Here is a 27,847-nt window from a genome sequence, read left to right as displayed (position 1 = left end):
AGCATTTTGTCACACACTGCAGGGTGCAGTGTTACCCGAACCAGTGGTTCCCAAACAATGATGCTGGGCAGGCCACTGGCGACTCATCTGTGAGCTTGTTAGAGAAAAATCTAGCCTCTGGACCCAGACTAGAGACTAGGATCGACTGGGTCTGGGATGAGACCCAGGTATGTATCTTTTTTCCCAAGTTCCCCAACTGACTCCGATAGTCCAGGTTTGGGAATTACATATGTAAACCACCTACAAATGGCTGCAGAGAAGAAACTGTACCTCCAGTTTTTTGTGGATCAGTGGGTGTGCAGGCATGTGGTGTGAGCATGTGTGCTGTGCAATCCAGAAGCACTCGCAGCTCCTCACCCAGTGCTTGCTAAACGCCCGGCGGCCTGGTGACCACACTTCTCAAGCTCATTATCTCATTTAGTACTTTTGAAAGTCCTGTCAGGTAGGGGTTATAATTTGCCAATTTTTACCATTTTCCATTTGAAGAATCTGAGGTTCCCAAAAGTCACTACCCAAGGTCACACTACCAGCGTGTGTCCCCATATGCTGCGTTTTTAACTATTCAGATATCGAAAATACTGACCTGGAAAAGTCTTCTTCTGCCAAAACGGAACACAGGAAGCTTTCAGCTTATAAAATTTACTTTGGACATAAGATGGAGGAACACCCCTTTAGAAAGGAAAAGGTGTCAAAAAGTTAGTGGCAGTTTAAAAATTAATCATTTCAGTCCTGTGTACTAAGTGCATTGATTGAGGGGTGGTCTACAGACCTAAGCAGCTTTCTTAATCCTCATGTCTACACATGTGAGAAAAATAAGACACGTATGAAAAGCTATTGTTCATCTGGTTAAACACACACACACAAAAGGAAGAAAAACAGAAGTACAACAACACGGATTCTGTCTAAACTAGAATAATCTAAACTACCAGTTGAGAAGACAAGGTGTAACACTAGCTCACAGGGGCTGATGCTAACATTGTCTTCAGCCCCACCCTGAGGGCTCTCCGCAGAGCAACAAATAACGCTCACGACCACTCTGTGTGGGGCCTCCTATGCTTATCCCTCGTTTTGGAGATGGGGAACCCAAGAGAAGATGCCCAAGATCTTACAGTGAATAGGGGGGAAGGGCTGGGACTTCAATTGGGTCCACTCCAAATTCTACTTTTTTCTTTCTTTTTTTTTGATATCAGTGTTTTTTAATGGAAGTATAGTTAATTTATAATGTGTTAGTTTCAAGGGTACAGCAGAAAGATTCAGTTGTACATATATATATATATATATATATATATATATATATATATAATTTTTTCAGATTTTTTTCCATTATAGATTATTACAAGATATTGAGTATAGTTCCCTGTGCTATACAGTAGGTCCTTATTGTTTATGTATTTTACATACTGTAGTGTGTATATGTTAATCCAAGCCTCCTAAGTTATCCCCCTACCTCCCGCCCGCTAACCCTTTGGTAACCATAAGTCTGTTCTCTATGTCTGTGAGTCTATTTGTGTTTTGTAAGTAAGTTCATTTGTATCAGTTTTTTAAAGATTCCACATATAATTGATATCCTATGCTATTTGTCTTTCTCTGTGTGGCTTATTTCACTTAGTATGATCATCTCTAGGTCCATCCGTGTTGCTGCCAATGGCAACATTTCACAAATCCTACACTCTTAACCACTACCTTCAGGCTAACTATATATTTGTCACAATGCAAAAGCAGGGGTCTGGATTTTTTACTTTACAAAGCTAAATAAAGTGGATGCTTACGATATTCTGGTGAGTCAAATCCACTTTTCATTTACAATAAGTAGGACGGAAACAACCACATCTTAAATATTTTTTTAAAGTGAAAATCACTAACTTCACTTCCTGGGCACTCATTTCCTAAGCCACAAAAGCGTGGCATATTTGTTTCAGTAATTAATTAATCTAGTTGTTATATGATTAGTGGGAATAACTGGATCTGCTAGGTATGTGGAAGTACAAGATGGCTGGGCTCTCTCTGCCTCTTCATGGCAGCAGCTGCCCGCCGCGTGTGCATGGCATGACACGCACTGTCTCCTTGCTGTCGTCCTCATCACGGTGCTGTTACAATGCTGCGCAGATGAGGAAACCGTGACGCAGAGGCAAGTGAGGGAATGACCTGCCCAAGGCTGGCTAAATTAGGAGCAGAGTCCCAGGACTTGACGCCCGGTCCACCTGACTGCAAAGCCCAAGATCTAGGGCATCTATGCCTTCCCTCTTCCCACAGCGCCCCACACACAGGTTGTTCTGCAGATCAAAGCTCAGGCTTCAAGAAGTAACAATAACTGACCTGGACATTTTCAAACGAAGTAGGTGTTACATCTCATTACGTGGAGATGCTTTCTTTAAAATCCTGCATAAACAATTCACAAGGGAGGCTTAACGAACCTGAAGAGATCGAACTTCTAATTTAATTATTTTCACTGTTTTAATTCGTTATTAAAACTTTGAGGATGTACTATTTCCAATGGTATTTGACTGGATGCCATGATGTCTGTTTTACAGCTTTGAGATTTCTAAACCTTAACCAGAACAATCAATATTTAAGTATATAATTCTACTTAAAATCATTAAAAACCCATTTTAATTTAAGAAATGTGATCTGAGGCAATGTCACAAGATACACAAACATTTATTGGAAAAGTCAGATTTTTCAAAAGGGGTTTGATATTACAAAGGGAGGGAGCTGTCGACATGAATACTTCTTAGGATGGGAGTTGGTGGGGTACACAGCAGGACAGCCTTCCTTCAAAGCCCCTAACACCCTCCCCTCTCAGGGACCCACACCCAAGAGCTGGTGCCCCACCCCTGAGACGAGCTAGAAGAGGAAAGGGTTTGGAACCATGGGCATGTGTCTGTGACTCCCAACAGGGCCTGCCACGAAAAGATTCCAATTCTCCAAGTTAAAAAAAAAGGACTGATTGTTCTTTGTCCATAATCCCAAGGTGTAAATAACTAACCAGCAGAACCAGTTTACACCCTTCCTAATGGATCAGTGACAACCTCACGCCAGCAGCCACGTTTCTGAAAGGCAGCCAGGTTGTGGCAGCCCTGTTCCCCTCAGCACCCTTCCCGAACTAAAGGCCAGACAGTCCCTCAACATCCCCACCTCCCAAAGCCCACCAACCCCTGAGCCCTGTGATGCTCAACAGTTTGCATTGCTTAGAGGGACTGTGCTTTGCCAGCCAGCTCTCTGTTGCTTGGCCAGCAGTGAACTCAGGTCTTCAGAGTGATGGCCTCTCCTCCAGTGGCAGGAACTGATTGAAAATGCAAGGACCATAGCAATGAAGACAGACAGTGACAACCGATGAAATCTCACTCCTCAGAGGAGAAATGCAAAGGAACAGCACACCGAAACCACTGAGGCAAATCCGAAGAGGAACAGGAGCTTGATGTGGTCTCAAAATATCTCCCCGTGGCCGTTTCTTTTCACCAAGAGAAAAACTTACTTTTCTACAGTGGGGCAGTGTGGCAGAGGCCGCCAGAGCCAGGGGATCAAAATCAGAACCACATGCCTCATGATGGGATGTGACATGGTGACACAAACACAGCCTCCCCCGTGACTGATTCCCGTGTAAAATACAAAACCCGAATCTAACAGTGAAGAAGCGTCTGACAAACTCCCCAGCTGAGGCAAGTTCTCCACAATGACTAGCCTGTATTTTCCCACAATTTCAACATCGTAGAAGACAAAGACATTAACAGATACACACTACTGTATATAGAATAGATAAACAACAAGGACCTAGTGTATAGCACAGGGGACTATATTCAATATCTTGTAATAACCTATAACGGAGGGACTTCCCTGGTGGTGCAGTGGCTAAGAATCTGCCTGCCACTGCAGGGGACATGGGTTCGAGCCCTGGTCCAGGAAGATCCCACATGCCGCAGAGCAACTAAGCCTGTGCACCACAACTACTGAGCCTGTGCTCTAGAGCCCACGAGCCACAACTACTGAGCCCACACGCCTAGAACCCGTGCTCCTCAACAAGAGAAGCCACCGTAATGAAAAGCCCGCGAGCCGCAATGAAGAGTAGCCCCTGCTCGCCCCAACTAGAGAAAGCCCACGCGCAGCAATGAAGACCCATCACAGCCAAAATTAAATAAATAAGATAATAAATATATTTGAAAAAATCTATAACAGAAATCATTTTGCTGTACACCTGAAACATTGTAAATCAACTATACTCCAATAATTAAAAAAAAGAAAAGAAAAGGCAGAACAACTCTGCTGTTTAGAAGACTCTAAGGAGACAGATCCTGGACTGGATCTTAAATCAGGGGGAAAGTGTTATAAAGGACAGGACTGGGACGCTGGGTGAAATTTGCATGGGGGCTGTGTTTTAGACAATAGTAGTGCATCAGTGTCAGGTGCCCTCAGTACGATCACTGTGCTGATGCAGAATAACAGCCTTGCTGAGGACATGGCGTCCACCACTAACACTGAAACGGTTAAGGGAAAGAATTCTATTCCCTTGTAGAAGGGAGCGGGAAAGGGAGGGATGATAAAGTCAATGTGGCAAATGGTAAAAGGCTAATTATGGGCAAAAGGACCATGGGTTCTTCATCACAGTCATAGCTGGTGTGCTCCATGAAGCTTTTAAGAGACTCTGCACACATTTCATTCACTCTTCTCAGGTGTCTTGGGGTGGAGGTGGTGGTTGGAGCGGAGGGAGGACTGGTCTGATTTACCTGGTCTGGTACGTAGACAGGGTGTTCCCAATACATATATACACAAATACAATTTATAGATGAGTTCCATAAGCAGCAGGAATCTCAGTCCTGTTCTTCAAATCTGAGAGGCATTTATTAGAACTCCTCTCTGATTTTTTCATTAGATTAATATTAAACAAATGGCCTTACCCTATGGTGCTAGCAAGATCTTCCCAGTCTATTTCATTAACATCTTCCACATTTATTTCATTCAACCTATGAGAAAAAATAAAAATTAAGTTTTCAAGCCAAAAATCAACAGGATCCACATCTTCATGGGCTCACAGAATATTAAGAGCTGGAAGGCCTCAGCGTGTTCACCCCTGCTCCAGCTCCCCTGTTACACAGGCCCAGTGTCACTGGCATGCTAACCCAAGGTCAGCCCAAGGTCTTGGGCTGAGCTACAGACCAAAAAATCACCCTTCCTCCTCCTGAGCCCTTTGCATCTCCCACCAAGCCTAGTAAAAAACACAACTTCACAAGGAACTATATTAAATATGCTGTGATAAACCATAATAGAAAAGAATGAAATATGAAAAAGAATATATATATGTATAACTGAGTCACTTTGCTGTATAGCAAAGGTTAAACACAACATTGTAAATCAACTATACTTCAATTAAAAAAAAAAAAAAACACAGGGACTTCCCTGGTGGCACAGTGGTTAAGACTCCACACTCCCAATGCAGGGCGCACGGGTTCGATCCCTGGTCAGGGAACTAGATCCCACATGTATGCCACAACTAAGAGTCTGCATGCCACAACTAATGAACCTGCCTGCTGCAACTAAGACACGGCACAACCAAATAAATAAATACAATATTAAAAACCAACCAACCAAACAAACAAAAACACAACTTCACCATTCAATGTAGACACACAAGAGTAGTATACATGTGTACTCAGCACTTACTAAGTGACAAACACTGGGTTAAGACCTTGATACCCACTAATCCATTTACCCTCAACACCACCTGATGAAGCTAGGGGATTATGTCCTTTCCACAGGCCAGGAATCAGGGTTGAGAGCTCGGGTCATTGGCTCAAGGTTTCATGACTCATAGGTGGTACCCACATTGGAACCCAGGCCTGCCTGACGTGAGATGCCCTCCTTGGCTCTGCTAGTCTCTGCTGTCTCTGGTAGAGGAGAAAAACCCCAGCCAGGCCAGCGTGGAGAACGAGGAAGCCCACCAATGAAGGAGAAGCAGGCTTCCTGACAGAGCGCAAGAATAATGAAGCTGGACAGGGCGGCCAGAATCCAAAGGTTTCTTCTGCTCTTTGCTGTTCCTCATTGGACATGAGGCCAGGTCCACTAGACTCGCAGTCTTTGTAAAACAGTTCTGTGTCTCCCTGTCGATCAGGGGAGGGAGGACTCTGCACGGACCAGGAACTCAAAGACAAAAGTAAAGACCAAGCAGCAGTGACGCCAACTAATGCATGCTAGAGAGCAGTAGGGCTCGGCCTGAAGTATTTACCTCCATTTTCCAATGGACAGAAGTAAGCAATGTCTATGTGAAAGCCTTAAAGACTCAAAGAGCTATGTTTATTGAGTGCATGCTACGTTTTGCATGCATTATTTCATTTCTTCGGCCAATAACACTAAGAGGCAGGTACTGTTATTATCATCCTCATTTAAGATGAACAAACCAAGAACTAGAAAGGCAGGAAACACATCCAAGGTCATGCACGTAGAAAGTGCTGGAACAGGAATATGAACCGTGGTAATCTTACTGCAGATTCTGCTGTTTAACAATTACTCTTTGGCTAGAGAGGAAAACGGGTAAAATATCGTCACTTTCTATTTCTGTACCTTTCAATGAGGTTGATCTTGGCCTGTAGGGCATTAAGTCCCCGGTATACGTCCCGACCATTTGTCCTCTTCTTGGTTAGAATTTCCGTCCTACATTGAAAGAAAGAAAAACAGTTTATTTTCGGGGTAAAGTTTCCATTAAAATGTCCTTTGTTTTCCTCATTTAAATTGTCCTTATTCAGAACCACTTTATAACTTTTGCAACTCATCACAGCTAAGATTTACCACCATCAAGAATATACCTTTTTAAAAGTTTTTTAAAGTGGGAGAGGGTAAATAAAGAGATAGAAAGTTGATGGTTATTGAAAATGAGTGATGGATACAAGGAGTTCTAAGTTGGTGTGTGTTACACAATTTCCATAATAAACAGTATAATAAAAGGGAGGAAAAAAAAAGAATAAGCCTGCTTGCAGGTGCTAAAGGATGCTGTGTAGACTCAATTTATTTTTGCTTGTTTATCAAACAGAGAGATATTGCTCTTATTACCATTATAGCTGCTGAAACACCAAACTACACAGATTTACTAAAGTGATCAATGACTCCATGATTCCTCTAAGGCCCCAAGTTCAAGGCTGAGGGAAAGGGTTCCCTGAAGTTCCTAATGAGAGAAGCAGCCCAATTAAAAATATTTAAAAAGTGCTTCTCTTGAAGAGTGAAATCTGTCACAATCTGATGGACAGATCATGAGCTGTGACATTTACTTTCTTGAGCAGGGAGGTACATGAGGCACACACAGAGAAACTGAGAGTTTTTACTAATAGCCGCCCATGTTCACTGGTTTGAAATGTACCCGCTGATGCCATTTCAATGTTTCATGAAGTAAACCTATGCTCAGCATTCAAGTTTCCTACTTTTTTCTTCAAATTAAAAAAGAACCCTTGCATGTTATTTAATTATGCTGATTCTGAAGCACGGCTCCCCTTCATCATTTCCTTTTTAAGACACTGACATATCATCTTCCAACCGAGGCTTTATAACCCACTCCTTTTTTAAAAGTAATTAATTAATTAATTAATTATTTTTGGCTGTGTTGGGTCTTCATTGCTGAACGTGGGCTTTCTTTAGTTGTGGCGAGCAGGGGCTACTCTTCATTGCGGTGCATGGGCTTCTCATTGCAGTGGCCTCTCTTGTCGCAGAGCACGGGCTCTAGGCAGGTGGGCTTCAGTAGTTGTGGCACACAGGCTCAGTAGTTATGGCTCACAGGCTCTAGAGTGCAGGCTCAGTAGTTGTGGCACACGGGCTTAGTTGCTCCACGGCATGTGGGATCTTACCAGGCCAGGGATCGAACCCGTGTCCCCTCCATTGGCAGGCGGATTCTTAACCACTGCACCACCAGGGAAGCCCCCACTCCTTTTTTTTTTTTTTTTTTTTTTTTTTCGGTACGCAGGCCTCTCACTGTTGTGGCCTCTCCCGTTGCAGAGCACAGGTTCTGGATGCACAGGCTCAGCAGCCATGGCTCACAGGCCTAGCCGCTCCGCGGCATGTGGGATCTTCCTGGACCAGGGCACGAACCCATGTCCCCTGCATCGGCAGGCAAACTCTCAACCACTGCACCACCAGAGAAGTCCCCACTCCTTTTTTTAAGCCTAAGATATAGGGGTAGAAAGGGCTCTGGTTCCTCCATATTACACACTTCCCCCCCAAAACATTATCTGTCCTTATTTCCTGAGGGTAGTCTTCTAGTAAGATAAATATTCTACAGCAGAACTGTAAGGTATATAAACAATACTCAGTATAATCTAGCAGTTTGCTTTTAACGTACAACATGCCCACTCTGGATTTCATTCTTCTTTAATGGTCAAGATGACGGAGCCCCCTTTATGCAGGATGATGGAGCCCCGTTTATACAGGAGACCTGGGTCGTGGGCTGTAGAACCACTGCTTCAAGCTGTCATGTTGCAGCTGAAAGTTAGCTCGGAATCCCTCCAGGGCTGGGAAAAGCTACGTTGGGCAAAGAACATGCAGCAGCATCTGGACCGAAACTACTTCTTCATGATGGATGTACCTAAAGATGTTCTAGGATGAAAGAGTATGACTGCCCTGCTTTGGATGAAGACAGAGGAACTGCTGAATTAGAAAGCACAAGTAAAAAGGTGGAGGTATTACTGATCACTACACTTGTGATTTCCCTCCTAAATATCCAGACGTTAATTTTGTATTTCTTTCATGCTATAAATAGGTAACAATCTTGTTTTATGAAGAAAGGGACAGAGTGAAGAAATCAGAAGTCAATATTCAATATTAAAAAGATTCAAGTTCTGTTTACAAAACAGAAACAGACTCACAGATACAGAAAACAAACTTATGGTTACCAAAGGGGAAAGGGGGCAGGAATAAATTTGAAATTGCAGATTAGCAGATACAAACTACTATATATAAAATAGATAAACAACAAGGTCCTACTGTACAGCACAGGAAACTGTATTCACTATCTTGTAATAAGTTACATTGGAAAAGAATCAAAAAAAATAATATATATGCACAACTGAATCACTTAGTACACCAGAAACTAACACAACATTGTAAATCAACTCTACTTCAATTAAATAAATAAATAAATAGAATAAAAAGGTCCAAGTTCTTTATGAAGAAGCCACACAATGAATCAGGGGTGGTTAAATGCTAACTTAAATCAGCTTTCGATATTGAAGTGCTTGGAGCAGCGGATTAGAGAGGATCATTCTTGACCTACTGTGAGGCTTTCCACGTGGTCGTTACAGATATTCTTAGTAACCTCAGCAGTCCACCCCTCTCCGGAAGTTGCTGAGAGAGGGGCAGGGAATGCTTCTTGTTGAAATTTATGTAAGAAGCCTCAAACTTACCACTTACTTTGACACTGCATCCAATTCCTGGTTTCCACTTTTGCCTCCACTTCTACCCAGGATATGCCTTTGTACAGTTTTTCCCAAACAACTGACAGGCGACCTTCAGGATTCTCTTGGAGTTTAGAATCCATCTCGTTTAGCTCCTGGGGAGACATTTCCTTTAGAATCACTTCTTCAACAGCCTTGATTAGTTTCTGGGTGTCCGTCTTGCTCCAAGCACCATGATTTCTTTCTGTTGACATAAAAGGATGGTCTTGAAGTTGCTCATCTATTTGCTTTCAAACACAATATTAACAACAAAATGATGATGAGGGGTATCTGTCATTTGACATCTCTCCAAACCCACAGAAGCTACAACACCAAGAGTGAACCCTAATGTGGACTGTGGACTCTGGGGGGTTAAGATGTGTCAAGGTAGCTTCACGGATTGTAACAAATGGACCACTCTGCTGGGGGGTGTTGAGAATGGGGGTGTGCCGTGCATGTGTAGGGCAGGAGATAAGTAGGAAGTCTTTGTACCTTCCTCTCACTTTACCTGTGAACCCAAAACTGCTCTAGAAAAATAGTCTTTTTTTTCCCTTAATTTATTTATTTTCTTTATTTTTTTGGCTGTGTTGGGTCTTAGTTGCGGCACATGAGATCTTTGTTGAAGCACGTGGGATCTTTTGTTGCAGCGCAGGCTCTTTGTTATGGTGCACGGACTTCTCTCTAGTTGTGGCGTGTGAATTTTCTCCCTCTAGTTGTGGTGCATGGCCCCTGTAGTTTGTGGCATATGGGCTACAGGGTGCGTGAGCTCAGCAGCTGTGGAACACGGGCTTAGCTGCCCCGCGGTATGTGGGATCTTAGTTCCCCGACCAGCGTCCCCTGCATCTGAAGGAGGATTCTTTACCACTGGACCACCAGGGAAGGCCCAAAATAAAGCCTTTATAAACAAAAAGGTAAATCAGACACTTTTCAGAAGACAATGGGCAACATCTCAATTACACAAACATAAAACTATCAGTTATGCACTTCCCTGGTGGTGCAGTGGTTAAGAATCCGCCTGCCAGTTCAGGGGACACAGGTTCGAGCCCTGGTCCAGGAGGTTCCCACATGCCGGGGAGCAACTAAGCCCACGCGCCGCAACTATTAAGTCTGTGCTCTAGAGTCCGCGTGTCAGAACTACTGAGCCCTTATGCCACAACTACTGAAGCCTGCGCACCTAGAGCCCGTGCTCTGCAACAAGAGAAGCCACAGCAATGAGAAGTCCGTACGCCACAACAAAGAGTAACTCCCGCTCGCCACAACTAGAACAAGCTCGCGCGCAGCAATGAAGCCCCAACGCAGCCAAACAAAACAAAACAAAACCAAAAAAACTATCAGTTACATGCAAATCAAAATGAAACTACGAAAGTGGCCATAGTTTCCTTTTAAGGACCAATCACACTCACACACACATACACACACACACACACATACACAACCAACTGCAAAGAAAAAAAATCCTTTCTTAATGCAATCTTTTTTTTATCTTCGAGAAAGCTGTTCTTCCTGTTTCTAAGAGTAATACCTACTGCAAGAAATTGTGAGGTTCCCAAACATTTAGTGGAAAGAGAATAACCAAACGACTTTCATGTTATATAAATAACTCTCCCCAAGAGTTTCTGGAGTGAAATTAACAGCTACAATGGCGTCACCACAGTACTTGATGAAGGCACCTGTGAATTTCTTTTTTTCTTTCTTTTTTTTACATATTGCACTCATTAAGCTATTTTTTTTTAATTAAAAAACATTATTTGGCTGTGTTCGGCCTTAGCTGCAGCACGTAGGACCTTCGTTGTGGCACACAGGTTTCTCTCTAGATGCAGAGTGTGGGCTTAGTTGCTCTGCAGCATGTGGGATCCTAGTTCCCTGACCAGGGATCAAACTCATGCCCTCTGAAGTGGAAAAGTGGATTCTTAACCACTGCACCACCAGGGAAGTCCCAGCACCTGTAAATTCCTAAAGCCAGTCCTTGGTGCAGGGCATCAAAAGCTTCTATGATTCGCTCTTCTTGTCTACATGCTCACAGTCATGCTAAGGAAGAGGCCGCAAGCTGGAAGGCTACAGATATCTTCGATCTGGCCTACAGAATGTTATTGTTACTATTTCCCCAATAACAATTTGGATGAATATTTAAAAATCAAGAGAATCCCAAGAGGGTTTTCCCTGGTAGGGCAGTGGTTAAGAATCCGCCTGCCAACGCAGGGGACACGGGCTCAATCCCTGGTCTGGGAAGATCCCACATGCCATGGAGCAACTAAGCCCATGCACCACAACTACTGAGCCTGCGCTCTAGAGCCCACGAGCCACAACTACTGAGCCCATGTGCCACATCTACTGAGCTTGCGCTCTAGAGTCTGTGCGCCACAACTACTGAAGCCAGCGCGCCTAGAGCCCATGCTCCACAGCAAGAGAAGCCACCACACTGAGAAGCCCGCACACTGCAACAAAGAGTAGCCCCTGCTCACCGCAACTAGAGAAACCCCGCTCACAGCAACGAAGACCCAACACAGCCATAAATAAATAAATAAATAAATAAATAAATAAATAAATTTATTTTAAAAAAGAGAGTCCCAAGAAAAAAAAGATCTTGATTTCACACACACGTGCAAATCCAGATGTTTGCTTTACTTCTTGGAAACTGGCAGAATTGGCTGTGCTGAGTCTTCGCGTGGCACCGGTGGCCAGAGTTGGTGGCACAAAAGGCGTGGTCTCCACCACCTCAGAGTTTACCACGTGCGGACATGCAGACGCCTTGCTGGGACCCGCTGCACGGCTCTGCCTGCAGGGCCGGAGCATGTGAGCCTCTGGGCTGAAGCTAACACCCACTAAGGACTGTCTTCTGAAAGCAACTGGGGACTTTTTAAGGTGAAGAATATAACCAAGGAAGCTTTTTATGAAAGAAGAGAACAGACAAGAGACGACTGACACTGGCTTTGGGAAACGTCCCTGACTAACAGGCCCTCCCTTTGATGGTTTCCCTGGTCACCTGGGGGAAAGGACCTTGGTGGCCCAGGTTCTCCTGCCCACCGGCTGAGTGGGTTTCAGTTTACCTGGCAGTTGGAGTCACACTGAAAGCTACTGACATAACGTGTGGCAGAAATCAGTCTGGTGAATAAAGGCTGCATCAATATGCATGAAGAAATAAATGAATCAGTAAGAGAATGGCTGAAAGAGTGATGACTCTCTCAGAAGACAGGCCTGCAGTGATGCCTGGGCCCTGGGCCACTGTGGGCTGATTTGTTCACCAAAGTGGGCTCTAGAGACCACGACTTACAACTGCTGATCTGGGAGAACTTCAGGGCCACAGAGAGGCTACTTCCAGACATCATCTCGCCAATCTTTCTCCAGTCGTTTCCATGGAGGGACTGGTATATCTTTAGCTTCTCGGTATCTCCTTTGCTATACCTTAGAGGAAGGGAAAACAGATCACAGCTAAGCGTTAACCACAAGCTTAAAACCACTATTCTCACTGCAGCACGCTGCGACGCTGGGAGAAGCTGTATAGGGCGGGCTGTCAGGAAACCTGCTCAGCGCAGTCCTACCAAGGTCCTGAGCCCAGATACTTCCTGTCTCGGCATCACAACCATGAGCATCCTGTAAGTCAGTCACCGCAGTCCCTGGCTCACTTACACAGAGGCCAGGACAAATAATCTGATCATGCTATTCCCCAGCCAAATCCATAAAGGCTTCACACAATAAAACCCAAACTTCTGACTGTGCCTGCAAAGCTCGGTGCTCCCTAAGTTCAACCCTATTGGCCTTATCGGCCTTTCTCACCTCGAAGCCTCTGGACCTGTGTTGGGAATGGCCTCCCTCCACCGCTGGAAAGCTCCTGCAAGCTCTTCAGAAGCAGCTTAAATGGTGCATCTTCAGAGAGGGCTTCCCTGACCACCTGGTTGGAGGTGTCCTGCTGTCCTCTCCCACAGGACACTCTGCTGCTCTCTCACTGCCCCCATCACCACTGGCAACTGTACGCTCGTGGCTTCCCTGGTTTATCTGACCCGTCGTCTAGGCCACCACTGGCCAATGGAAATATGAGCCACAGATGTCATTTAGAATTTTCTAGTGGTCAGGTGAAAATTAATTTTATTAATTTTTTTAAAGATAATTTATTGGCTCAGGCAATTGAAAAGTCCAGATACAAGTGGGCCCTAGGGTGAGCTTAATCCAGGAGCTCAGTCAAATCACCAAGGACCACTTTCCACCATTCCACTCTGCCTTCCATGTGTTTGGGGGTTTTATTTAGCGGCAGCATGCGGCATGTGGGATCTTAGTTCCCCAACCAAGGATCAAACCCACACCCCCTGCAGTGGAAGCACGGAGTCTTAACCACTGGACAACCAAGGAAGTCCCTAATTTTATTTAGTTTTAATGAATTAATAACATATCTTGTTTAACTCAATATACTAAAAATGCAGCCATTTCAACATGTAATCCGAACCTAAAAGTATGAATGAGATACTTTACACTCTCTTCTCCACACCAAGCCTTCTAAGTCCATTGTATACTTCACTCTTCAGCGCATCTCAGCTTGGACTAACCATAGTTCAAGTGCTCCATGGCCACATGAGGCTGGTGGTCACATGGATGGACAGCACAGCTCTGGAGGGGAAGTCCTCGGAGGGTGGGGACCCTGTCAGTTTTCTACACTTTGGAACCCGGTAATGCTTGACAGACAACAGATGCTCAATAAAGATGAGACAGGGACTTCCCTGGTGGCGCGGTGGTTAAGAACCTGCCTGCAAATGCAGGGGACATGGGTTCGATCCCTGGTCTGGGAAAATCCCACATGCTGTGGAGCAACTAAGCCTGTGCGCCACAACTACTGAGCCTGAGAGCCACAACTACTGAAGCCCGTGCGCCTAGAGCCCATGCTCCACAACAAGAGAAGCCACCGCCATGACAAGCCCACAAACTGCAACGAAGAGTAGGCCCTGCTCGCCACCACCAGAAAAAGCCCGTGCGCAACAACAAAGACCGAACACAGACAAAAATAAAAGATGTGACAGATGCCTTAGCACAAATCGGTCACAGTTTAAGGAAGTTAAGAGGCAGCAATCCCACATAAAAGCAAATACATTAAAAGAAAAGAACTAAAGTGCACTATAATATATGCAGATTTTGAGATTAAACATCTTAAATGTTTAAGGGGAAAAAAGCCATCATTATGACATTTTATAATTCCTTTTTGGTGGGAAGGAAGAGGGGTCAGAAGTGGTAGTTTATGTTATTACTAATGCAACACAAAAGCAGCCCTAATAAAATACTAACCATTTCTAATGAGGATGATCCACAACTACCGGGGGACAGTAAGATCCTAGCATTCTCAGAAATGGATCTAAAATGCAGAGCATGGTGAACAGAGATGCGAAATCCTTCACCATTAAGAATCAAGCTTTTTAGCAGTTTCCTTTATAAGGCAAGCAGGGTCTTCCTGAGATTTAAAACAAGACTTAAAAGTACCCTTGAAGCAACAAAAAAGAGGACATGAGAGAAAAACAGAGTGTACGAAAATGAGGAAACAGGTGTACTGACCTCCATGGCCCCTTGGAGCCTTACAATTCTTTGATTTTTGACTTTCTATGGTTTTTTCACTTAAGAGTTCCTTAAGTTGGAAACATACTTTAAGGGTAAATGGTCAGCACAACACAAGTAATATGGTACCAGTGAATGAACTTTATTATCAGAATGACAGACCTTCATTATTTGAAAAATGCCATTTCCCACAGTGATGTAACAGGTAGAAAAACAGGTTACCTCACTCATTTACCAAAAGCATCATTTTGGTCCCACTTAAAATGTCACCCTTAGTGAATTTCCTTAAAGTACATGGCGGGGGCTTGGGAAAAAGAGAGGGCAGGTTTCAGTCTGTGTGGAGGCGCCTTTCCTCTACTTCCGGTTTATTTCTTTTGGTAAAAATTTTTAAAAAGAAGCCGAGGTCATATCAATGTTACGTTCTGATAGTACCTATGTCCTGATTCAAGATCACGGCGCTCAGTAGGACCCAACTGGCCGTGACAGATTCACTCCATCTGCCTCCTGGAAGTGAGATCAGTAGTTGAGCCCTAGGTGGCTGTCTGGGCCCTCAAGGGTAGGAGCTGATGCTTTCTCCCTCATCCCTTTGTCCTTAAGCAGAGTGCTTACCCACCACTGACGCTCAGTCTACATTTGATTTATTTGGAATGTTGGAAACAGAACATAATTGGGTATTTTATTTAGGAAAAAAGGGAGGACAGAAAGGCTACCGCCACATGAAGCTCTGCATTGATGTTACCGAATCACACTTAAATGACCTCACACAAATGCTCACCCCCACCTTCAAATATTTACTGAAAACCCAAAGCACTGGGCTCAGTGCTGAAGGGCACACATCACACTGAGAAGGAACGTCTGGGTTCGCAAGGAGCTTACAACTTAGGAGACTGCCGAGAAAACTGCACAGGTGACGCTAAGAGGCAGCGCGTGGAGAATGCTACAATTGACAGCATAAAGTAAAAGCCAGGGATTTAGAAAGGGGAAGATGACAGAAGATTTATTCAAGAGGTGGAAACTGAAAGGGACTTTGGAGACATACACCTGACGGCACATCTGGTTTCACACACGAAACTCTTCACGATTTTGTTGTGTACGTTTTGATTTACAGTATCAGCAAAGACTAGAGAAATGCTCTGCTCAAGTTTTTTCTTACCTGCCTTTGTAATTGTTGACATCAAACATCTTCTTTGCTCGACAGTATATGAGTTTCCAGGGCCAGGCAATGCCCTTACCTAAAGTCGGAAGAGAGGTGGTCAGAGGGACAACCGGAGCGTGGCATGAAACACAGTCGCAATTATAAAAGAAACCCAGAAGGGCCCCTTTTTACAGCACACGCTATCCTAGACCCCAGGTGGAGGGTGCGGTTTCCTATGTCCTGCAGAAAGCCGTCTTGGGGAGCAGATATACAAAATCCCCAGTTTCCGTGGCCATCTCTGGAAACTAGATGCTTAGTATGTAGGGGCTCTAGCTTCTGTTCTGCTAAATTCACGGAAAAGACCCTTATTAGGCAAAGAGCTTTTACCGTAATCTGGAGGTGGAGGACACACTCCAGCAGCTCCCCATAAGATAAACAAAAAAACTTTGCAATTGAATAAGCTTCTTCCTGCTTTGCCACTCTAAAGATGAAAGGATCCCCCAGCAGGGGCTCACTGTTCTGTTTTCCTTTGTGCATTTCACCTAAGAAATTATCCTCTTTAAATTCAAGAGAGATTTTTTTTCCAGTCCAAACCTACATTGCTTCGTGACCTTCTAACTTCCCCAGGATACCTCCAAGAGGAGGGTTCCAGCTCAAAGCGCAAAAATGGCTCTACTTAAAAAAACGTCTGAGACTCTGGTGTATACCAGAGTACTTTGTGCAGTGTATGCAAAAAATACACAATAGAGGTCAAGAAGAGAAACCAAAACCGTAATTGTTACCAAGTAGGAAAGCTGGAAGCTGATCATCTAATTTGTTAGAAAATCTGTAAAAGCACTATCCTTGGGAGACGTGAACACATTCCAAATCCCTGAACGTATAGGCTGGCAATAAAAATACTATTAACGTAGCAGCGGCTAACATGCACTGCATGTACTGGACGGGCCAGGCATTGTGTTCAATACTCACCATGGTTATCTGTGCAAGGCTGGAAGGCTGCAGATGGTCAAAGAGGCCACAGTTCTAAACTTACCAACGTGCAATCTAAACGAGTACTTTCTTTTTAAGTCGGTGATTAGAGATTTCTCCTCTGGGTATCTGTCTGTGTACAGCAGCTTGTCTGCATTCTCGATTCCTGTCAGAGACAGAAATTCTCGCACATTTTTCTCTAACTGCTTATTTTCCTTCACGGAAATCTTGCCAAATTTAATAGCGACACCTAGGATTTGGGGAAGGAGAAAAAGGTACACAACTGTCAACAATGAATGAAAGCGAACCACCGTTTTGTCTTTAGCAATCACAACAGCACCCGTCAGCTCCTCCCCACCTATCGGGGAGCAGCCCCTGCTTGTGCCCTTGACATTGGCTCTCCTGCAGAGTTCGGCCAAAGCCACACTGTCCTCCCAAAGTCTTCCCTGGCCATCCTACTCCAATGTGACCTTTCTTGTGTCATCAATTCCTTTTTACACAGTTATTTAAGAAATAAATTAACAGTAATAGATATTCATTAAAAATTCAAACAGTGTTGAAATAAAAGTTTAAAAGAAGCGCCCCCCCCCCCACTTCACTATCCTCTGCCCCTCCTCCCCCCAAGGCAGTGCTGGGAACTGGGTGGCACAAACATGAACATGTATATTCTCTACGAATATATGTTGGGGGGAGGTGGGGACAATGTCACTGCAATTTACGTTCTATTCCTCGTCATAACTCAAAGCACTCAAGTCTCCTTATTATTGACTGCATTACACAGTACATTTTCCTAATCTTAAACTTATTTTAAAAATCTTTTATCACTTGCAGTACACAACCTTACATTTGTAGTTCATTCTGAAACCCAATAAGCTTTCTGGGAGGTTCTTGTAACACAGTGAAATCAAGAAGGAGACCAAGCTGGGTGTTGCCTGAAGCCATGCCCACTACAACCAGCTCACCCTCAAATTAATATCCTTGAAATTACACCTCATCAAAGCTGATGATGTTGATATGCGTGTTTTAATTTGATTTCACTTGTGCCCCCCTCCCAGTGTCTCAACCACTTAACCTCCTCCCCCTCTTCTTCCGGGCTTGATCTTCTAGTCTGTGGATCACCTGGATCCATTAGTCCCGTTTTTCCTCGCCTCCCCTACCAGAAGTTGGGCACAGAGGAGGAAAACTAGTGCACTTCAGTTTGGTAATTTTACAGTGCAGATAATGATTCTGGAAGGAGATAAAGCTGAAAGTAGCTAAGGGATGCTCTTTGTGAATCTATAAATATGAACCACTCACAAAAGAAAGTCAGGGCTAGTTACGCATATAGAAAAGTTCAACAAATATTCAAGTCCCACAAGCTTACCCTGGGCTTTAAATTCTTTAAAGCGTCCCAAGTCATCCCGATATATTCACTTAATTGTAGTGGCAGCCCTCTCCTTGATATCAGGGAGGAACTCCTGGAGCTGCCTCACAGTGGAATCCAAATCCACGTCTGAATTATCTGAATCTCTCGAATCTTCAGATAAATATTTCATTTCAGGATCTTTAGCCGACTCCAAATTGCTTTCTTCTTCATTTGTGGGTTCTAATCTAAGGAGAAAAACTGGATTGATTAACACTGACAGGTCACGTGCCCTAATGGCTTTCAGATTCTTTCCTTACAGTGACTCTCCCTTTGACTACGACAGCATTAAAGCTGGAAGGGATCTTGGAGTTGATTCCGTCTGTGATGTCTGAACTCTTTAATGTAGCTTTACTAACTTGGATACACCTCAGAGGCTGCCTGGAAGGTAAACATGTCGCCTTAAGCCCTATTTCCACCAGGCATTGCTTATGTTACTATTTCTCAACTGTATTGTTTCAGATATTGACTTCCTCATAAGCTCAGCCCTCTTCTACACCCATGGATACTCAAGACACCTCCCCCCCACCAATGAGTCGTTTTATAATAATGGTTACTAATTAGTTAAGTCAATATTCAGGGTTTACATCGTTACAATTGCTTCCTTGCAGTTAACAATGGCCACATATTTTCCCCTTGGCAGTATAAAGAAAACATAGTCTTCTATGTATCTATCACTAATTCATTCCCACAGACTTTCTGCCAGATGTGCAAAGGTGTTCTCAGCCAAGGGCATCAGCTAACCACCCAGACAGGAAACTGAAACAAAACAAAAACAAAAACAAAACTGTACGCATTTGTCTGAGCAAAGGGTCAACAGCTTTCACAGGTCCACAGCCCCATACAAGTTAAGAACCACAGGCCGAGAACATTCCTGCATCATTATCAGTGATCTAAAAATGTCCCCAAAGAGAGGGCACAGAGGATGATGTGAGTTGGGCCCTCTGCCATTTAACTTCTATGTGAAACTATTTTAAGCCAGGACAATCTAGCAAATGTAAGAACGTCACAGAGTAGAAAAGGGGAGAAAACCTGTCCCAACTCCCAGGAACTGAAATAAAGTGCTTCAAAAAAATTCCTGCATCTACTCATCGGCCAGTATACTTAAATGATAATTATATAAAGAACGATATCTAAGTTTCTTTTATTAGGGAGAACCCTAAGTCAAGTTTTTTTCCTGTTCTGTGGCATTCTAAGTTCTCTGATCCTTTCTCCTCTCTCTGTACATATAGACAAGGTAATTGTGGGGTCTTAAAATTCTTTTTAAACTTATACATAGAATTTCAGGGCTGGAATAATTCTTAGTGAAAACAGACTGTAACTGCCTTATTTTGTACATGAAGAACGCAAAGTACCTGCCAAGTTACTCAGTTAAATGTGCACGACATCCTATACATTCGATGGTCTATCTCTTTATGATTTCTGCCACTTCCTATGGCCGTGCTGAACAAAGAGGTAACGGGCAGACTTCACACCCAAGACGCACACCATCAGAAGGCTCTACACCCACACGTTACCTCTGCACCTCTTCCGAACAGGCCTGGGGTTTCTCCTCTTGTGGCCTGGGTTTCACACTTTCTTCAATCAAGGTACCAGTACCTTCCACTGAATCAAAGCGCGTGTCCTCAGAGCTCGTCCTGAGCACTGAACACTCACCAGCAGGTGCCACGGCAGTATCAACAGAAGATCTTCTCTTCCTTTTCTTAGACTTTTTCTTAAGGCCACTGGACTCCTGATTGCCCCCTGCAGTCCCGACCTCACCAATCACTTGAGATCCCTCTGAGTATATGTTCTCAGCGCTCTCAGGCGCAGGCAAGGCCTCGAATTCCTGGTCACTTGGACGCTTCCTCTTTCTTGTCTTAGACTTGCTTTGATCTGCAGACACTGGTAGTTGTGCGATTTCACCTTCTTGGCCCATGGGAGGCTGGGGTTCCTGCTCTTGGGATTCTGATCTGGGCAGGGTGATGCTTGCACCCAGACTCTCCTGGACAGCATCACAGGACCTGACTTTCCTCCGATGTTTTTTTATGCTTTTTCCCCCGAACTTTATCATGCAGTTCTGACTCATTTTCACGTGACTTAGTAACTAAATGTGCTTCAGGCCCTTTTGTTGACTTTTGCCGCTTGCTTACATCAATGTAAATGACATCGACATGCTTTCTAAAATTCTTGGGTGTGTTCACAATGTTTTCTTTTTTTTTTTAATTCTGTCTCAATTATCCTTTATTTGTAGTTTACCTTGAATTACTCTGGTAACCTATTGAAGTTTTTTTTTTTCCTCCAATTCGCGCTGTCTCGGCGCACGTACGTGTCACCAGCTCTTTTTTTTTTTTTTTTTTTTAATTTATGGCTGTGTTGGGTTGGGTCTTCGTTTCTGTGAGAGGGCTTTCTCCAGTTGTGGCAAGTGGGGGCCACTCCTCATCGCGGTGCGCGGGCCTCTCACTATCGCGGCCTCTCCCGTTGCGGAGCACAGGCTCCAGACGCGCAGGCTCAGCAATTGCGGCTCACGGGGCCAGCCGCTCCGCGGCATGTGGGATCCTCCCAGACCAGGGCTCGAACCCATGTGTCTGGCATTGGCAGGCGGACGCTCAACCACTGCGCCACCAGGGAAGCCCCCACAATGTTTTCTTTATCCACCAGGATGTACACAATACCTGTTTCCTTATAGACTCCCAAAGCACATTTTCCTCTCTTTTTATTCTTTTTCGGTATAGAAGTGGTCTTTTCAGGCTCATCACACATTTCTGATTGTTTCAAAGCAGAAGAAACAAGATGCTGGGCATCCTTTCTCTTTTTTTTTTTACCCTTAGTTATGTCAGCCGGTTTCTTTGCCAGGGAGGAGTCTCTGAATCTTTCATGGGGATGCCTCCCATGTCTCTCCTTATGTACAGAATGCTTGATCTTTTTCTAGACGAAAACTGGAGTGTGGGTTTCCAATCTGCTTGATCCTCCTTCCATTTTACTCCTATAGGGAAACAGAACCACATGGTTTCTTTTTGCAGAGCATTTTAAACATTAGCCTCAGGAGGAAAAAAAAAATCACACAAAAACGAAACTGCAGGACAAATGGCAAGCCTGGAGTCATGATTATAAGTTTTCCATTATTCTAAATGTGTAGCAAGCTCACTGTAATTCACTTGTCTGGTTCCATTGCCTTTATGATATGGAAAAAATATAGTTAATTGAGAACAGTGCTCTGCCATGATCGGGCCCTTGTTCCCCCATGGCCTCATCTTCTACCTCTCCTCTCAAACTCTGTTGCTCCAGCTACACGGGACTATTTTTTTTTTTTCGGTTCCCCAAACATGCTCCAATCCTTTCCCTGGCTTGAGGTCTTATAAATCACGACTCCCTCACTCTGGGCCGCTCTCCGCTGTCTCCTACCCCTCCCTGCCTCCTTTCATCCTTCAGAGCTTGGCTTGAGCATCGCTTCTTCCAGAAAGCTTTAAAAGAATATAAACATTATGATACCATGCATCCTGAGTTAAGACAATATAAATGTTATGATGACGTGTATATTGAGTTAAGAGAATACATACATGATGATGCCATGTATGTTACATTCAAAACACAAAATCGTTTCATGTATCTTTTCTGAATGGATACATATGTAGTAAAACTATGAATAGAGCACGGGGAATATAACTGGTAAATTCAGGGATTAGGGACAAGTAGAGAGCCAGTTACTCTTATATCTTCAATCTTTTATTTCTTAACTGGAGTAACGAGTACAGGGGTATTTGTTATATTTTTGTCTACTCTTATTTGTCTACTCTTTTAAAGTGAACTGAAATAGTTCACTTTCTAAAAAGCAAGGGGCAGAACAAGAATACAGACTCCTTTCACTGAAAAATAAGCATTAAGGACTTCCCTGGTGGCGCAGTGGTTAAGAATCCACCTGCCAGTGCAGGGGACACGGTTTCGAGCCCTAGTCCAGGAAGATGCCACGTGCCACAGAGCAACTAAGCCCTTGCACTACAACTACTGAGCCTCTGCTTTAGAGCCCATGCTCCACAACAAAGAGTAACCCCCCGCTCGCTGCAACTAGAGAAAGCCTGCGGGCAGCAACGTCGACCCCACACAGCCATAAATGGATCAATAAATTTATTTTTAAAAAATACAAGCGTAAAAACAAGCAACTGAAGGATGTAAACATACTGTTTCAAGTATTTACCAAAAAGAGAGAGAGAGAGAGAAAAGAAAGAAACCTTTCCTGACCCTTTGAGCTTGGTCCATTCCCCAAATGCTATACTTTCATAGCAAACTATTTTTCTTTTGTAGCATTTAGCCCAGCTGTGGTTCAGAGCGGGAACATCAAGTATCCACTGACCTCAAACTAGTAGATCGCATCTTTGAGAAAGAGGCTGAATGGGCCTTGTTAGTGTCCAACAAAATGTCCAAGTTCTGCAATAAGTTGGAATGAAGTTTAATAAGGCTCCAATGTCAATTCTTATACAGAGCACGTGCATCCTGGAGTTTAAGTACAGGAATAGAAATGTACTTCACAAAAGACATGGTTAAAAATATAATTTTACAAACACATCTTACAACTCTCCTTGCTCCGTATTGCTTCTGGGTTTCAATTTTTAAGATTTTATTTCTCTGCGACTAAAAGTAATACTAAAGGTAATACGTTTACATGGTTCAAACATCAAAATAATCTGCCCTTATTTTCCCTCCTTTCTCACAGAGAAGGCAGCATCTGTATATTCTGATCTGCATTTTGCTATTTTCACTTAACAACAGATCCTGGAGACCTCTCTGTGTCAGTGGTCTTTCAAGTCTGAATGCTTAAGCACCTTTTCTACCAGAAGGTACCTACTTTCTCCTCGGTAGTCAAGAAACTATAAGAATTGTCTAGCTGGAAGGATGGGGAATAACAAACATATGGACTGATACCTATAAGCCAAAACTACCAGCCTCAGGATCTCACCTCCAACGGAGGCAACAGGAGCTTTGGTTAAGGCCTTCCTACCTGGTGTCACCCAGAGATGCACAGAAACCCCTTCTTAACCCACTTCTTTGCAGCTTCCATCTCCAAGACACGCCCCCTGAGACTGCTCCAGTTAGAGTGCCTATGACCTTAGAGCCACTAAATTCAAGAGATACTTTCCTGGCCCATCTTTCAGGATCTCTCTCTCTCTATCTCTCTCTCTCTCTCTCTCTCTCTCTCTCTTTGGCTGCACCACGTGGCTTGGCGGAATCTTAGTTCCCTGACCAGGGATCGAACCCGTGCCCCCTGCAGTGGAAGCACAGAGTCCTAACCAATGGACCACCAGGGAATTCCCTCAGGATCTCTCAATAACAATGAACAGAGCAGATAATTCCTTTTAGTATTTTTACCTTCCATTAGTTTCTTTCTTTCTTTTTGTAAATACCTTCTATGCTTCTCCTTCTGGTCTCTTGAACTCAGCACCACGTTTTAAATATATAGTCACGTCCCACTAAAACCTTCTTATGGCTTCTCCATTATTCTTTGTAAGTTTATTTATTTTATTTTATTTATTTTTGGCTGTGCTGGGGCTTCGTTGCTGTCTGTGGGCTTTCTCTAGTTGCCGCGAGCGGGGGCTACTCTTCATTGTGGTGTGCAGGCTTCTCATTGCCATGGCTTCTCCTGTGGCAGAGCACGGGCTCTAGGAGCGCAGGCTTCAGTAGTTGTGGCGCACAGGCTTAGCTGTTCTGAGGCATGTGGGATCTTCCCGGGCCAGGGCTCGGACCCGTGTCCCCTACACCGGCAGGTGGATTCTTAACCATTGCACCACCAGGGAAGTCCCTCCATTATTCTTAAAATAAAGTTCCAAATCCTTACAGACCTACCATGCCCTTCATGAGCTAGTCTAGTCCATGCCTACCCCTCCACCGCTCATTTCTCCCTGGGTTTCAGACATCCTGTCTTCTTTCCGTTCCCAGAATACACCGTGATCCTTCTCGTTATCAGGGACTTTACAAAAGCATCTCATTTCCCCAGGAATGCCTTTCCTCCGTTACCTTTCTGCGCTATAACTGGTCTAAGTTTGAAACTCACTTTCTCTCATCACTTCTGGGTCCCGCCTTCTCGTTACAATGTTTCTCAACAATCCAGCTGCTTGCCTACTGCACTTCGCTCCGTTGGGACAGAACCGGCCTCCTAAGGGCTGGGATCTTCTCGTCCGTCTGGCTCCCAAATGATTCCCCGGCATTCGATATGTATGGATATACATTTACTCACACTTATTCGGAACATACCACTTCCCGCCTTTCAGGGACGTGCCCAAGCCTGGTCCCGATCCCCTCCCCACTTTGGGGTGCCCTGGAGACCCTGCTCTGCCCCGAGGTGGGCGTTCCGGGGCTGAGAGGGAGGAACGAACGAGAGGTTCCCGAGTGGAGGGGCCTGGAGCGGCTGCGGAGAAAACAGGCGCCACCCTCATCCCTGGGGACCTGGGCCAAAGGCGGGCCTCCGGGGAGGTGAAGACAGCAGCCACACACCTCTCGGCTCAGACACGCCAACTGGGAAAAAAGCCGGAGCAACTATAAGGCGCTTTCACTTACCTTCCGAACGCGTGGCCACCTGCCTTCCAATCCGGAAGTGCTGGTGTGGCGAAGGCGGAAGTGGGTGTGTCACTTCCGGCCCGCCCCCTTCGGCATCGCCCTGCCGTAGCAGCTCGCTGGCTGTGGGGCTGTGACTCGCGTCGTTTTCTGCCCAATTTGCTCCCGGGCTTGTTGCGAGTGGGGTGGGACAGGGTAGAGCGGGATCCTAAAACTAAGAAAGTGGGACAGAGCCCTTCCGCCGACTTGCTTATTCGTGCATGCATGCCATTTATTCAACAGTTTTTTTTGCTGAGGTCCGTCTGCAGTCTAGGAGTGAACAAGATGCTGAGGGCTAACCTGAGGAAGACAGAAAACAAACTAATCAACCAAGATAATTTCAGATTATCCTCTAAGGAAAATAGATCAGAGTAATGTGATAGGGAGCGACTAGGGACAGTGAGAGCTAGGTTAGATAGTAAGGAAGGCCCTTGGACGAGTGACCGTTGAGTTCTAAATGAAAAGGGTGAACAAAAATCGATGGAAGAGTGTTCCAGGCTGGGAGCAAATCCAGGGGCCCTGAACTTGGTTGCTGCAGGAACTGAAAGAAGGCCAGGGTAGCGGGAGCACCGTGAGTGACAGGGACAGAGGTAAGGGGTGAAGTCAGGGGATGGCAGGGGGTCAGCGGTGTGGAGTCTAATGCATATTGAACTTAGGTGGAGGTTAGAGGTAGAAGAAACCTTGAAGATCTATTCCGATTCTCCCATTTCCACTGAGTCCTGAAGAAACTTAGCTTATGATTAAAAGTAAAGCTTTAAGCAGGCCATCAAGTCGAGGCCAGTATACATGCCACCCAAACTTTTAGTCTTACTGCATAGTGAAGACAATCACACCAGCAAAGAGATTTCTCATGGAATCCTATAACAACCCCCTGTTTTAGGAAATCTTTATTAGGTAATATCAGCCTTACTTTGTGGATGAGAAAACTAGGGCTTCATGTAACTTGTCACAGGGGAACTTATGTGGCCCCAGCTAGGATTCAAACCTGTGATCTTCCTACTACTGCAGTATCCTGCGCCTTGCTGCACCACCTGACTTCCTCTGTGTGAGCTGCCAAGCAGCTTTGATTAAAAAGTGCACAACACGCACTTATGTGAAAGTCTGAAAGTGAAGCAGACTAGAGAAACCATAAAGCGTACATCATACACCTGTCACCACCCAAGGGCCTCTTCAGGCCTTGGATGGACAGTCGGAAGTCTGTCTGATTTGCTCTGGAAAGGCAGTGCTGCTGTTGTCCACTGTTGCTGTGCAAGGCCGTGCAGTGAAGGTTTGTTGTCTGTGCAACTTCTCTGTGGTGAACCCTTTACCCAGAGCCTTGTGGATATTTGCACATTTAATGAAGATGATAATGATGGGTGAATGACGGCACTAAAGGCTGGAACTAGAAGGCAGACTAGGGATCATCCAGGCTAGTGGTTCCCAAAACACTGCACCAATCACTCGGGAAGCTCTTAAAAAGTGCAGATTTCCCACTTTGCATACAGACTGCATACCAGGCACCATTATTGTGACATTGAAATCCATAGACATAATAGCATTGTAGTTCTGTGTGAGACTGTCCTTGTTCTTGGCAGGTACATGTATTTAGGGTCAGATATGATGCTGTCTGCAGATCTTTTCAAAATGGTTTAGCAGTGTGTGTGTGTGCATGTTCACACACACACACAGAAAGTAAACGTGGCAAATACTAAGGACCAGTCAATCTAGGTGAAGTCTATATGGGTTTTCCTTGTACTCTTCTTTCAAAGTTTCCATAGCTTTGAACTTAAAAAAAAAAATCCAAAGGGGAAGAAGGATTAAAATACAGATTCTCAGATCCCATTTCCAGATATTCTGATTCAGTGAATCTGTATTTTTCAACTTCCCTTTTTTCTGTTGCACAAAGTTGGGTACCATTGATTTCATTCAACTCTAGACTTTCCCCCCCTACACATTTCACAGAAGAAAATACCGAGGACCCAAAAGGTGACTAATTTGAGATCACACAGTGGTTTAGCAGTAACATCAGGCTTGGCATGCGGATTTCTATTTCATTCTGAAACACGTAACGCTCTGCCCCGGTGTGTGTGTGTGTGTGTGTGTGTGTGTGTGTGTGTGTGTGTGTGTGTGTGTGTGTGTGTGTGTGTGTGTGTGTGTGTGTGTGTGTGTGTGTGTCGCTGGGAGAAGTGGGAAGGGGCGGCGAGAGGGGTCGTGGTGAGTGGGGGGGTGTATGTGTCTTTGACTTGGAAGTCAAGTGTAGCTGGCCTTCTAGAACTCCGTCGCTTTTAACACAGCCCAGTGGTGATTCTTGGGTTTTTCTCAGGTCTACTTAAGAAAACTCAAAACACGTCCACTGAGGTGGCCGCCAAAAAGTTTCCTGAAAGTAAATCGACCAGCCCTGTTCCAGTGCCATTGGTCTCCTGTCACCATGGAAACGGACGGTTCCATTCTTCCTCAAGGGGTGGTCGTGATTTTCTCTCCTTTTCGAATCCACAGCGCAGAGCCCAGAAGGCGCTCTCAGGAGCCAGAGGGGCTTTTGTAGGTCTTAGTGCTCCTTGCAACGAGGGGGCGGCGCGAGGTGGGCGTGCCTCGCTCCGGAGGGAGCCCGGCGTCTGGTGTCCACCCCGGCGTCCGGGTGGTATGTCCCGGGACTGGCGGAGGGCCCCTCCGAGTTCCGCACCAGCCCCCTACCTGGGAAGGCCGCTCGATCCAGCCGGCTGGTCGACTCGCCACGATCCCCAGGATGCCAGAGGCCAGGACCTCCTGCCACGACCTCACGCGACGGAAGAAGAAGCAGCCGGTGCGCCACACCGTCAGCCAGATCTGCCTGCCCCCGCGGCGGCCCCTGACCGTGGCCGACAT

General features: G+C 44.9%; 1 pseudogene across 1 annotated transcript; it reads right to left on the bottom strand.

Moving 5' to 3' along the window:
• Positions 1 to 180: 180 nt before the first annotated feature.
• Positions 181 to 27,847, bottom strand: LOC308611146 (transcription termination factor 1-like; annotated as a pseudogene). Its single transcript has 11 exons — positions 27,677 to 27,847; positions 24,971 to 25,175; positions 19,960 to 20,633; positions 18,404 to 18,630; positions 17,105 to 17,290; positions 16,090 to 16,168; positions 12,676 to 12,806; positions 9,375 to 9,609; positions 6,553 to 6,642; positions 4,893 to 4,958; positions 181 to 669 (listed from the first exon to the last, which is right to left on the bottom strand). The product of its transcript is annotated as a transcription termination factor 1-like (transcript).

This window comes from Mesoplodon bidens (assembly GCF_964165515.1).
Source record: "Mesoplodon bidens genome assembly, contig: HAP1_SCAFFOLD_210, whole genome shotgun sequence".
Taxonomy (NCBI): Eukaryota; Metazoa; Chordata; class Mammalia; order Artiodactyla; family Ziphiidae; genus Mesoplodon; species Mesoplodon bidens.
Note: the sequence above shows the minus strand (reverse complement) of the source record. Positions and strands in the feature narration are given on the sequence as shown.